The sequence below is a fragment of the Lepisma saccharinum genome, chromosome 12 (genome assembly GCF_977018435.1).
Source record: "Lepisma saccharinum chromosome 12, izLepSacc3.1, whole genome shotgun sequence".
NCBI lineage: Eukaryota > Metazoa > Arthropoda > Insecta > Zygentoma > Lepismatidae > Lepisma > Lepisma saccharinum.
This window is the reverse complement of record NC_139240.1, coordinates 24,624,444-24,638,134: the sequence shown is the minus strand read 5'-3', so window position 1 is coordinate 24,638,134 and position 13,691 is coordinate 24,624,444.

Genomic DNA, 13,691 nt, shown 5'->3' with positions numbered 1-13,691 from the left:
GTGCCACTCAGCAAAGATGTATGAGTAAATATTAGTTAAAAGAATAAGGGAAGTAACAGAGCTGAACAGTATGGATTTAGAAGAGGCAGATCAACAGTAGATCTGATATTCACCATAAGGCAAATGCAGGAAAGCTACTACGAGTATGGAAATGATTTGATTATGGCATTTCTAGATATAGAAAAGGCATACAATATGGACAGGACAAAGATTTGGAAGGCTCTAAGTGAGATAGGAGTCTAGGAAGAGATAGTGTGTAGAGTGCAGATTACATACAAGGCCAATGAGAGCTGTCTGAAGACATCAGTGGGAAGAACAGTGTTCAGTATAAGTAATGGACTAAATCAGGGAAGTGCTCTTTCCTCACTGCTCTTCATAATTACAATGGATGCAATTAATGAAGAGTTTGGGAAACAAAATAGGAGAGGAAGAGATGAAGGCCCTGTTGTTTGCTGATGACTTAGTAATATGGGGAAACAGGGAAGGAGAAGTACAGAGACAGCTTGATAGTTGGATTGAGGAAATCAGGAGAGCAGGAATGAAATTCCATGCAGAAAAGAGTAAGGTGCTAATAACAATGAGAAACAGAGCCAGAAATGAACCAAGAATAAAGATGAACACGGAAGAGTTGAGGGTAGTTTAGAGTTACAAATATCTAGGAAGCATAATTGAGAGAAGTGGAAGAATAAATGAGGAGGTAAACAGTAGAGGACAAATGGGTGGTGGACTATATCAAAGCATTTGAAGATTAATATAGAACAGGGATGTACCTATGAAATGCAAGAAGGTAATATACCTAGTCTGGCCATAAATAATGTTACAAACTTTCGGCATGGACTGTACATCCAGTAGTCAAGCTAATGAACCATGCTTGTTCTGAAGTTCACTCCTGACCATTGTGTGTTCAGTTGTGAAAGAGCAAGCGTGTATCTTGTGCGAAGCATGGAGTGGGGCGAATATGAAAACAGAGTAGCCGTAATTGCTCTGCATATGGTTGGGAAGTCACTAACTGAGATTTTCCAGCCCCTAAAAATCCCCAAGGTCAGCAAAAGGTTTGTGTATCAGACAATCCAGAGATTCACTGATACTGGTAGCATAAAAGATCGCCCAAGAGTTGGTCGACTTCACACCATATGAACAGCTGCGACTGTTAAAGCAGTGATGGCTCGCATCCGCCGAAATCCAATCCGGAAGCAAGTGATAATTGCACAGGAGCTGCACATTTCACAACAATCAATGTTCAGGGTACTTAATGAAGACCTTGGAATTGGAGCTTACTGGTGGAGTACTGGAAATTTCCTGACGATACAAGTGAAGAAGCAGAGGGAACTGAAATTGAGATGGCCCCTGCAGCGGTACGTTGTCAATGAGCATTGCAAGATTCTCTTCACTGATAAGAAATTGTTCACCACTGAATAAAGTTTTAACAGCCAAAATGAAAGGGTGTATGCTTCAAACTCTCGAGAAGTTTGTGAGAGAGTTCCCAAAAATCAGAGATGCCACCAGGCCTCCTCAGTCATGGTTTGGTGGGGGGTGAGCTATGAGAGTTCCACCAGGCCTCATTTTTGAGAAAAGGGCTTAAAAGCCATGTGAAAGTGTATGTGGAAAGTTTCCTGGGCCCTCTCGTGACACTGTTGAACCAAACAAAGTTTCACAATGAATCCTGGATGTTCAAGAAATATTCTGCCCCAGCTCATAAGGCAAGGATGATGTGACGGTGATTGGAGACCAGTATACTGTATTTCATCTCCACATTTGATTGGCCATCTGATAACCATGATCTCTGTACCTGGGACTACAAACTGTGCCCAGAGCTAGAGAGGACTGTCTGCAAGAAGAGGCACCCTATAATTGAAAGTTAAAAGCACTCCTTGATAGCAGCAGGGGCAGACACCATCCGTGCTTCAATAAATGCCTGGCCAGTGAGACTTCGAGCCTGTGTGAATGCAAAAAGTGGACATTTTGAAACCTGATTAGTGCTATTTGGGTGCAATATATTCAAGTGTAACATACTAAAAGAACGTTTAAAAAACTGAAATCATATTCAATGTATTCACAAAATAGTGTGTAACAGTATTTATGGCCAGACTAGGTATAACACATACTATGTGCCAATAATTACGTACATATCAGAGACTTGCAATGGCAGAGACAAAAGAAAGATGCAGGCAGTGGAGATGAAATTTTTAAGGAGAATATTGGGGAAGGCTAGAAGGGATAGAATAAGGAATGAGGATATCCAACAGACAGTGGGTGTGGTGAAGCTTCAGGACAGGATAGATCAGGCACAGATGAGATGGTTCGGACCATGAGGAGGATGGATGCAGAAAGACTACCAGTAAGAGCTTACAATGCACAAGGAGTGGGAACAGCCTGTCATTCAAGGAGTGTGAGTGCATGAACACACTAGTTCTTATGAACCAAAAGGGAACACTTGTTGCAATGAAGTTTCTTCTGGAAGGTGTAGAACACTCGAGAACTGGCATTCTGTGATTACAGATGCATATTCTGTTGGTGTTCCTTTCTTGTCTGCCTGAAGCATACTAAAGATTTTGTCATTTCCTAAATCTTTTGTTACTTGACTTAAGCAATATAGACTTATTAACATAAAATTGTTGTTTGATAAAAGTTTCACAGTTTATATTTGTCATCATTTCTTTCTCTGCTTTTACTGAGCAATTTACCATTGCCACCATTCAGCATATTTAGAACAATTTTTACAGATTTTTACAGCAACTCCTTTACTTCTTCCTAGCCCAATGATAAGTATCCTCACACCAAATGGTGGCAAGATGACCAGGCTTTGTAGTTTCAGCATTCACGTTCAGTAATGAGTCTGGTCTGTCCAAGTTTGACTGTCAGAGCTAAAGGTCCATGGTTTCACATCTTCACTGAATTATAAATCTATGTTCATCCTTTTACTAAATACAGTACACTTTATTTGTATCTAATTAATATAATATTTAGAGGTAGACAGCATTTATTTTTATCCTGTCACTAATGATGCACTGGTACTGCACCACAGACACGTATGTAGAAATATATTTCGGAGGGGTCCGAATCAAGTGGCTCAAAATAATAATAATAATAATGTTTAAATTAAAATATTCAAATTAGTTAATATTATATTTTATTACATGAATAGGTAAAAAGATGATATAAGGATAGTGTATAACAGCAGGTATTCATTATCTAGCTTACGTGTAGCAAAGGTCAGCAAAATTTACAAAAAAATAAATGCCAAATAGATAAAGAATTGAATATTTATTGAATATCAAAAACGGATTATAGATCCAGTTGGCGAAAAGTAAAGTTTCTTGTAATATTTGTTGCATATTACTACTCGTATAAGTAGTAATAGATCTTGATCCAATCATAAATAACCCTCGATTAAACAAGTTTTTTTCCATTATTTAAATTTGGTTGTTTTATTATATCACTAATTTCATTATTTAATTTTTGTACTTAGTAAGTCCTTTGAGAGGTGAGGGTCGGGACCACATGATCCCCTCCCCCTGGTAAATACATCCTTGCTGCACAAGTATTGAGCATACATATTAGCAGTAATCAAAAGGCTACATTTTAAAAGTAGCTTCACTACAGCTACAGTTACACTTCTTAAAATGTAGCTTTGTTACAGCTACATCTATATTTACCAAAAAAAAGCTTTGTCCTGTGTGATACTCACTACTTCGTTACTTTTTCATAAGAAATAAACCAACCACATGGATATTCGAAATAATCACTTAGCAGTTGTACTTACTAGATAATAGGTTCCGTTATTATTGACATGAGATTCTTCATTTGATATACTTTGAAAGCATTGTTACCATCTGCGACTTATATTTGCTAGTTTTTGAGATGGCCGACAATAATTGATTGTTAACCAGAGCCAAACCATTTTAGTAATCTTGGACATATGTTAATCTTTATTAAATTTCTTGATAAAGATTACCAAATTTAATAAATTCTACCAATTTTTTTAACGATACCAAAAAAACTAACCAAACATATTAATTAAAACAAATCATTTTTTTGTATAATTGCAACAGACACCAAATAGAGATTTTTAATGTACACTGACAAAATCTTCAAACATGATTTACCTTTGGCTATTTTTAGTTTTATGTAAAAAAAATTGTCAAATAGTTATGGGGAATACAGTTCCTATTTTTTTCTCCAGCTCGTGGTGCAACCTACTGACTGCCAACCTCACTCCCAAGTGCTTCAACAAAGGTGGGCCATCATCCAACCAGTTATGGGATGATGTGTGGTCAGCACGATGAACCCTCAGTCATTGTTATAGATCTCCATGACTGGGTTATGCTACTCATTTGTAGCTTGCCAATTCTCTCATGATGGTGGGTGGCCACTGGTCCCATGCACTGGCTGAAATCTTATGAGAAAAGTTGTTATACTTTCCTCCAGGAGACTCAAACCTGTGTGTGTCCCGTAGCCCATGCCCAAAGCCTGATGATGGCTTACATTACATGGCCAAGGTGCAGGACAAATACCTTTGATAGTAAGTAAAAACAAAAGAGTATCCTGAAGTTTATTGAGATGGCCATTTGGAAGTTTACCCAGAGTAATATGCGGTACTTATGGATTAAAAATTATTTCACTGAACTAAGATATTTTTTTTTAAAAGTGCCACACTGATATTTTAAAAATCAGTATATTTTATGCAGTATTGTGAACTCAGAAAGGTGAGGAGCAAAAATTAAGGAGTACTTCACAGTGAGCACATACAGGTATATTGAAAAAATAAGAAATCCTGAAATGTTTAGCTCCTTTTTCCAATTATCGAATGTTTTTAAATAATCTTGTCCATGATGTTAGCTTTTAGAATGGCTTTTTTCCTAGTTTTACATTTAAATATTTACAGGGCTCGAAACATCCTGGTTGCCAGGTCGCCATGGTGACTAAAAATTTCAGCCTGGAGACTGTGATCTTATGCTGTAATATGTACAAAATTTTGATGATTCTAAGTTCAAATTGCAGTACAGCGTAAGTTAGCATTTTTTTTATCAACGTTGTGAACATTCGATACAGTTAGTAACAATTTCTTAATCTTTGTCCCCCAACACCCCATTTCCTGCTTTCTCAAATAATGTAGCGATGTTTTGAATACCGTGATGCTCAACATCTTATACAGAGTGTTAGAAAAGTTGCACAACCCAAACTTTGGAAATGTCTATCATGCAAACCGTAAGAGATATTTACACCGGGTTTTCTGCATTATAAAGCCTCATCCATTGAGATATTTTTCAATGCTTAAAAGTATCAGTTCACTCCATACAGAAAATTATATAAATTATTAACTGACGGAATGCAGCATCCAATTTTTTTCCAGAAATGAACTTCTAAGTGAGAAAAATATGTAAGAAATTATTGAAGGGCGATAATTAGACATTTGATGACTGATGCCATGTCAGTCTCTGTCATTTGCGACCATTATTGGTCATGTGCAAAATTTGATGAATTTTTGACTGGCGATTTTATGGGTTGAGTGAAAAGTGCCATTTTTGGGACATATCTCCATATGTGGCAACACTAGCAGGTCGAAATATTGCCAACAGTCGCATGCAACACGTGTCTAAGTATTGGCTATACATTTACGTGAAAACTCAAGATTTTGTGAAGAAATTGGACTCTTAAGAGAATCCTAGGCTGCCCCTGGTTACATTGTTCTCTTCACTCACTTTTGCCGCTACTGTGCCTGTTTTTTTTTTTAATTGATTCAGTATGGCGTATTCATTGGAGCAGTGCGTGTGCATTGCTGAAGAATATTTTACTACTCATTCTTACACTCATGTGCAAAAGTTTTTCCAATAAAAATGCCCTCCCTGCTTCGGCTGTACCTCACAAAGCAACGGTTTTACAACCAGTCAAACACAAACAAATGATCCCACAAATTGTTTAAGAGTTGGTATTTATTGTTGAAAATCAGTTCTCAGATGTTTTCAGCAAATTAACAATGTATTTGATAATAATGTAATTGCTCTTATTTAGATAGATGCTAACATAAATTTATGAACCCAGTGATAGCTTACAGGATTAGTTTAGTGCATAAAACCCGGGGTAAATATCTCTTAAGATTTTCATGATATACATTTTCAAAGTTTGGATTGCGCGACTTTTGAAACATACTGTAGTATGCACAATTGGTAGTAGGTGGTTTCCTGGCGCCTGATTTTCAGAGCTGGCACCTAGCTTTGAAGAACATTTTTCGAGCACTGAATATATAGAGCAGCAGTACTCAAACTTTTTCCTCACTGTGCCCTTTAGTTGTAACCAAATATGTAGTGTACCCCCTCCTCTCATAGGTTTTCTCCGGATAGAGAGTTTTGGTGATTTATTTTGACTTCCTGATTTTTGGGTAGTTTTTGATATGTTGGAGGAGTGTGTGTACCTGCAACAGAGCAAAATATCATTTGGACTGTGTGTGGAAAACAAACAAATAAACATTAGAATCCCATGTTTATTAATTTATTGAATGTTCCTACGTTTACAATCTTTATGCTTAGTTACAAACATTAAGATGTGAAAAATGTATGGTAAGAAATGTATATAAAAAAATAAAATTTTCATACCTATTTTCCAGAGTTATTGCAAAAATTAAGAACAAAAATAGGTTTGTAAACTGTCAAGCACAATTTTGGAGTTTTGTTGTAGATCCTCAGAGTTTCTAGTGAGAAGAATGTGCCTGCATAATGTGACACAGTTTCTTGATGTCCTGTTGTGCATTTGAAACTTTCAAGTGGAGATTCGTCTCCAAATTTAATCTATTTGGTTAGTGATCCTGAGCCACCGAGATACATATATACAGGCCTCACACCAGCTTCCGTGACGTCACAGGATTAGTCAAGTATAGTCCATTTAAAACATTTAACAAAGTGCATTGTAAGAGTATAATATTTCGTTCTCTGAGTGAATAGTCCTCTTGTATTCTTTCAGAACGTTGCATTCACCTGAAGAACATTTCAAATGTTATATGACATTAGAAAATATGTAAATAATATTGATAAGAGTAAAACCCAATCTTTACAGTTCTGCATAATGTATCTTTATTTTTCAAATTACCAATGGAAAAGAGGCGATAAAGATAAAATTCATCTTACATTTGGAACTTAGTGTAAATCGGTGATGTGCACTGAGGAGTAGCTAGTCTAGCAGAGATAGATCAATCAATCTCATGTCTCTAATTATTTTCTAATCACAATATTTATTGTCTTGAAGCCACAGTTCATATGTAACATTTTTTTCCACGTGCTTCTCGTCCCTCGATGATCAGCGGGCAAGCTAGATACCCTAGTTTGGCTTTTCCTCTGCCTCACCAGTTCCAGGTAGAGACAGCCGCCCAAAGGGTAAGGGAATATTTTTGCCTCTACCTCCCTTTCCCCCTCGCCCCATGCTGCAATTGTTGAAACCCCGTGCTTTCAGGTTCTCCCGTCTATCTCCTATAGGACAGATAGGGGATTGGTTTGCCTTCGATTCCTTTGTAAATCTTTTAAAGAACTCAGGGAATATGTCTTCAGTACTTATGTTCTCTGTATTTATGCACGTTGTATAATATGTATCTATAATGTGGGATGTAAAAATATAGTTTTTTTGTTTATGAAATAAGAATGTACCATATTATGTGCAGACACAAATACTTGGAAATGTTATGCTTTATTTTATTTTTTCAATTATGGAAGATGTAATGATTAAATAACAAATATTTGCTCACGCTCTCGCTCGCTCTCATTTTAGTATTGTTCTATTTAAATATACTAATATTTTGGCCTCCAATAAAAGAAAATGGGTAAGCTAAACAGTCATAAATACGGATGTATTTATTTGGTCAAGAGAACATGCCTTCTTATTGTTGTTGTTAGTTTGTTTTATTTTACTTTGCTTTTCTGTCACATTTGTTTAACACGGAAATGAGGATGAGTGATGACATGTTGAAATTGATGAACGGACCTCACAAAGAATAATTCTGGCTGGGATTTGAACCCGTGAGGAGCACACATTCTTGTTCCTATGTGTTGTAGTCTGCAGTGAATAATAAAATAATTTGGAATGAAAAATGTGTCCCAGAACTCCGAAAGCCAAATGAATATTGTTGAAGAAACTACAAATAAGTGTGTTTTGTTACATGTTGATTCCCTATAATATATTGAATTTTTGCCACCTTCCATAACTTTTTCTAGCTGTATAGATTTAATCGCGATAAGTAGCTAATGAGCTTATCAGGGTGGCTACTCACCGAAAATTCCTTGAATTCCGGGAATTCTGCATGAATTATTGGCTCCGGAAATTATGTGTGAATTCTGCTTGAATTTTTCTCCATAGACGTGAAAAATTGCAACGATTACACTGGGGAACAGTGAAATTGCGGCACAGTGTTTGAGAGCTAATTTAGGACGATTTCATGCTGCTGAATAATGATATAATAATATATTTCCTGAATTGGCTCTAATTTATGAAATAAATGCAACTAAACCAAAATGGCGGATACATAAGACATGCATATAAATGAACTTCCAACAACAATTTAATATTTCTTTTTGTGATTACAATCATTATTATAAAAATAAATTTGTATAGGTCTATGATCATAATAATTAAGAAAATATGTACACAATGAAGTAACAAACTATGTGAAACATTTTCTATACGATTTCCTGCTGTATTGCTTTTTAGGAAAATCCCTCTGTAAGCTCCAACAGTAGTCGGCCATCATGTGGCGATCCCACCGTCCCTGGTACCTTTCTTCCATTATCCTTATATCCTGATGGAACCTTTCTACCTGTTCTTCACTAAAATCACCAAGGTTCTCAGGGAATCTGTCAATGTGGCTATGTAGAAAATGTATCTTCACACTCATATTAGCTCCCAATTTCTCAAAATTTTTAACATATTTCCAACTATATCGCGGTAGTTTTCTGCCCTGTGATTCCCCAAAAAGTTTTTGACGACGGACACAAAGCTCAGCCAGGCCTCAGATTCGATGTAAGACATGTAAGTTGTAAAATTGGCATAATTTATAAGTGTACGAATTTATGGTTCGTCAAAGATTCCTGCCTTCAATTTTTCAATACTTAGTCCTGGAAAAGTGTGGCATATATATTTGAAACAATCACCACTTGTATCTAAGGCCTTGTCAAACTGTTTTATCAACCCAAGTTTAATATGCAGTGGCGGAAGGATGATTTTGTCCCTATCTATCAGCGGTTCATGAATGACATTAGCTTTTCCTACTGTAATATTTTCCCTTGGGGGCCAAACTTTTATCGTCCAATGCTTTTCTCTAGCACGACCATCCCACAAACATAGCAAACAGGGATGTTTTGTGTACCCACTTTGCTGTTCTAGTAAAAAATTCACCATCTTCAAATCCACACACACGAGCCGAGCCACTTATGTTCAGCATATTCAATTTTTTCTAAAACCATTTTTATGTTTTGGTATTCTTCCTTAAGCTTTGTTGAGTTTCCGATAGGAACTGAACGATGTTTATTACCTTTGTGTAGTAAAACACATTTCAAACTTCTTTTAGAACTGTCCAGAAATAAACGCCAATCCTCTGGGCGATATGTTGATAGACCTAACAGCAGCAAAAGCTCAGGAATATTGTTAGAATACACAAGATCATTCTCTTCGCTAAAGTAAGGAAGAATATTGTGTTCTCTTGTTCTATATGATGTTACAGTAACACCAGGCTGAAGACAATGTTTTTCTCTTAGTCGCGATGCTAGAATCTCAGATGATTTTTTTGACAAATGTAGGTCACGAATCAAATCATTCAGCTCGCCTTGGGAGAATGCTTGCGGTGTAGAACTACATCCTTCAAAATCACTTTCGTTTTTATTGTCACTAACACTTTCATCTGATATCTCAACGTCATCGTTGATATTTTGCGAAAAGGTACATACTAGTAAAGGTAAATTTTCACTGTGCAGTATTGGCGGCTTTGCTGACTCTACATTAGGGTACACCCAATTACGCTTTTTAAATCTATTCATGCCTTTAACATTCACAGCACAAAAATAGCATTCATTAACATGATTTTTTGGTTCACTCCATGTCATGGGCACTCCAAATTTGAGTCCCTTTCGTCCGCCTTGACCCCAACAACGAAGTGATTCCAAACAAGTTTTGCAAACTATATGTGGGACCCATTTTTTATTCTGTTGTCCAAGATTTTTGCAAAATAAGCCTGATACAAATCTCTCACTACATCCGTGATATTTCTTCTCTGTGATGGTAGACAATATATTCCACATATATATATAAAAAAAAATGGGTTATTGAAACTCTTACTACGTGAGGAACTCATATTTCCAATGTATTCACATTAAACGCATTTCGCTTAGTTATACTACAAAATTCAACATTAAGATATATATTGCCTAGCAATGCTTCATAAGTTGCCTAGCAACAATTTGCAAATAAATAAATAAGTTTCTTAATGGGTATTTCAGCCAATTATCAAATTTTGATATTACCGAGAAAAGCGTGGAGTAATTTTACCTCGTACATTTTCCATGGTGTGTTTATTTTTGTAACTGGAGTCAATTCAACTGAACCAATCATACAATTGGCAATCATAGCTGCTTTGTGTGCTGAAACTGTTATTAAACTTTATGCCACAAAATAAAATCTTTTTTTTGTTCCCCAGTGTTATTAATCCAAATCCTATTGAATTTGTACATATTGATAGATGTCCTGAGGCGAGATTTTTACAGTTGAGTTTTTATTTTTATCGGGGAAGCAAAATAATGTTGTGTGAAAAATAAAACAGAATTCTCTCGATCTGTTTACTTTGTTACTGTCTTTTGCAGAGCAATCTGACAGACGGAAGATTATTGCAAAATAAGAATTTTATGAAGATGATTAGGTAGATTTGAGTTTGGGGAAGGGGGCATTTCCCCCCAACCTTGAATGTAGGGTGACCATACTTATACATTAAAAAAAGAGGACAGAGCATGGTGAAAAAGGAGGACAAAGTCATAAAAAAGAGTACACCAAAAAAAATGGCAACTCATCTTGCATTACTCAAAATGTAATCAATGTAAAAAAAACTACCTACACTTTGCTCACATATAATTCTGATGATTTTTTCAATGATTTCTTCTTACCTTTGAGCAATGAAAGCAATCTCCTAATCATAACTAAGAATATCTATATTTTGAAGCACAGAATTTTAATATTTTCCCAATTCTTGGATATTAGATATCCCCATAAGTGAAAGCAAATGTAAGAGTAACCTTTGCTTTAAATTATTTCCAAAACCGAATTTAAAGTTTAGGTAGTTTAGATTGTGTCAAGAAATATGATTTTAATGCCACAAACATTTCTATAGTGGAACCACGAGGAAAACAACCTGCGCAGACCCACGACTCCTGTGGGCGGTACACCCGCGAGTAGAGGAGGGGGAGAGTGGACCATGCTTCCTTATGGCCCGAGGTGGAAGGAAGAAGGGAAAGCTGCATGGGGACTTTTCGTCCCAAGGTTTTTTTCCTTGTGGTCGATCTATATCACTCTTTCAACAGCAGGAGAAAGTGACAGCGCTCTTGCAATTTACCTCATATTCGTTTCTTCCATCCTTTAAAAACTGGATATTTTCTTGCAAGATCATTGATGAATTTACATTTTCGCTTCGTTATTTCATAAAAGTAAACTTAATAGTCAAAACTCTCACTACGCATTTCTCTATCACCTATGTATGACTCGAAATTGAACTGGCCGACATCTGTGATGGAGTGGTTATCACACCGAGCCAGAACGCCAGATGTCCTGGGTTCGAATCCCAGACTGGGCATGTGTGTTCTTTGTGAGTATCCCTTCATCAAAATCATCATATCATCACTAAGCCTTATCTTCGCGATTAGCCAAAAGTTGGCAGAAAAGTGCATTAAAATAAATCATATCAATCAATCAAAAAGAACTGCTCAGACTACATGTGTTTCGCAAGTCTCATACAAGTTGGAATAATACGTACTAATGACTAGGGGTGTGCAGGACAGAACATTTTTTGCTTGGGATGGGAAATTTTTTTAAATCCCGACCTTCGGGATGGGAACAATTTGCAATTTTCGACGAAGCCAGGAAATTTTCGGGACGGGAAATGTTAACAAAAGTTAACAATTTCTGAGAAGTGTCAAGACACTTACAATGCAAAAAAAAAATTCAAGAATTAACGAATTTAAAAAAATGACCATTTGGAAGTTCCCGACTTTTCGGAATCTCAAGCACTCGGAAAATACCGAATGGTCATTTTAAAAAGTCGTTAATTCTCGAAGTTTTCTGCATTGTAAATGTCTGGAATTTCTCGGAGAATGTTAGTTTTTATTCCAGAAATGCAAAAACAATCACTTAAGGTGAAAACGACGTGCAGAATTCGAGATTTCCAGAGCTTCAGGAAGTTTCGAACATTTTCTGTCCCGAAGATTTCCGAGAAATTGCGGTTTTTCCCAGTTCAGATCCCGTCCCTACCAAAAAAATAAAAATTGTCCCGCACACCCCTACCTACTGATGACTCAGTCGGGAAAGTGATCTTGTTCAGCTTCCAGATTCTAGGTGAGCATTGCTTGAATACTTAATGCGCCCCAAGTGATATGATGATCCTTACGTGTGGAAGCATTCTCTATGCAGCATATTTGCTATGGTCGATGCTGTACTCTTCCCCTCAAAAAAGGAGAACATTTACCGATTTCTAAGAAACCCACCCGAACGCAGGACAGACACCTAAAAAGGAGGACATGTCCGGATAAAAGAGGATGTCTGGTCACCCTACTTGAATGGAAATCAATTCTAAGGAGGGCAAGGGGGCAAACAGTGTTGGCCAAGGGCACCTGCAGAGGGCACAGAGGGGCAATTATCCCCCTCGATTTCAAATGTTATGCACATAAAAATACATTTCATGAAATTTTATCGCTCGCTTTGCTCGCAATACCTTGTTTTCCCAGTCTCATCAGGTTCAAAGCCATAACTAGGGAATGGCGGGAGTCGGCCCTGGCCTCCGAATAATCTAAATGATAAAAGTTGTAAAATAGAGAATGCCATGGCGCCTCGTGAAATTATTTGCACCCTATTAAATCAATATTGTTTACAGTTTGCAAAAAAAATGGATTAAAAATTTTCTTGTCCGCTTTACTCGCAATATGATTGTTTTCTGTAATGAACTTTATAATTTTTGCTGTTGGTTTGTTATGAGGTTGATGATTTGATTATGTAATGAATATAAATAATAGACCTATATGCAGGGCTCGAAAAATCCCGGTCCCCAGGTCGCCATGGCGACTAAAGGTTTCAGCCTGGCGACTGTGATCTTATGCTGTAATATGTACGAAATTTTAATGATTCTAAGTTCAAATTGTAGTACAGCGTAAGTTAGCAAATTGATTTTTTTTTTAAATCAACGTTGTGAACATTCCAGAGAGTCAGTAATAAGTTCTTACTCTTTGTCCCCCCACACCCCATTTCCTGTTTTCTCGAATGATTTAGCGATGTTTTGAATACTGTGATGCTCAGCTTCTTATACAGAGTGTTTCAAAAGTTGCACAACCCAAACTTTGAAAATGTATATCATGAAAACCGTAAGAGATATTTACACCGGGTTTCTGCATTCTAAAGTCTCATCCATTGAGATATTTTTCAATGCTTAAAATTATCAGTTTTCTCCATACAGTAAATTTAGA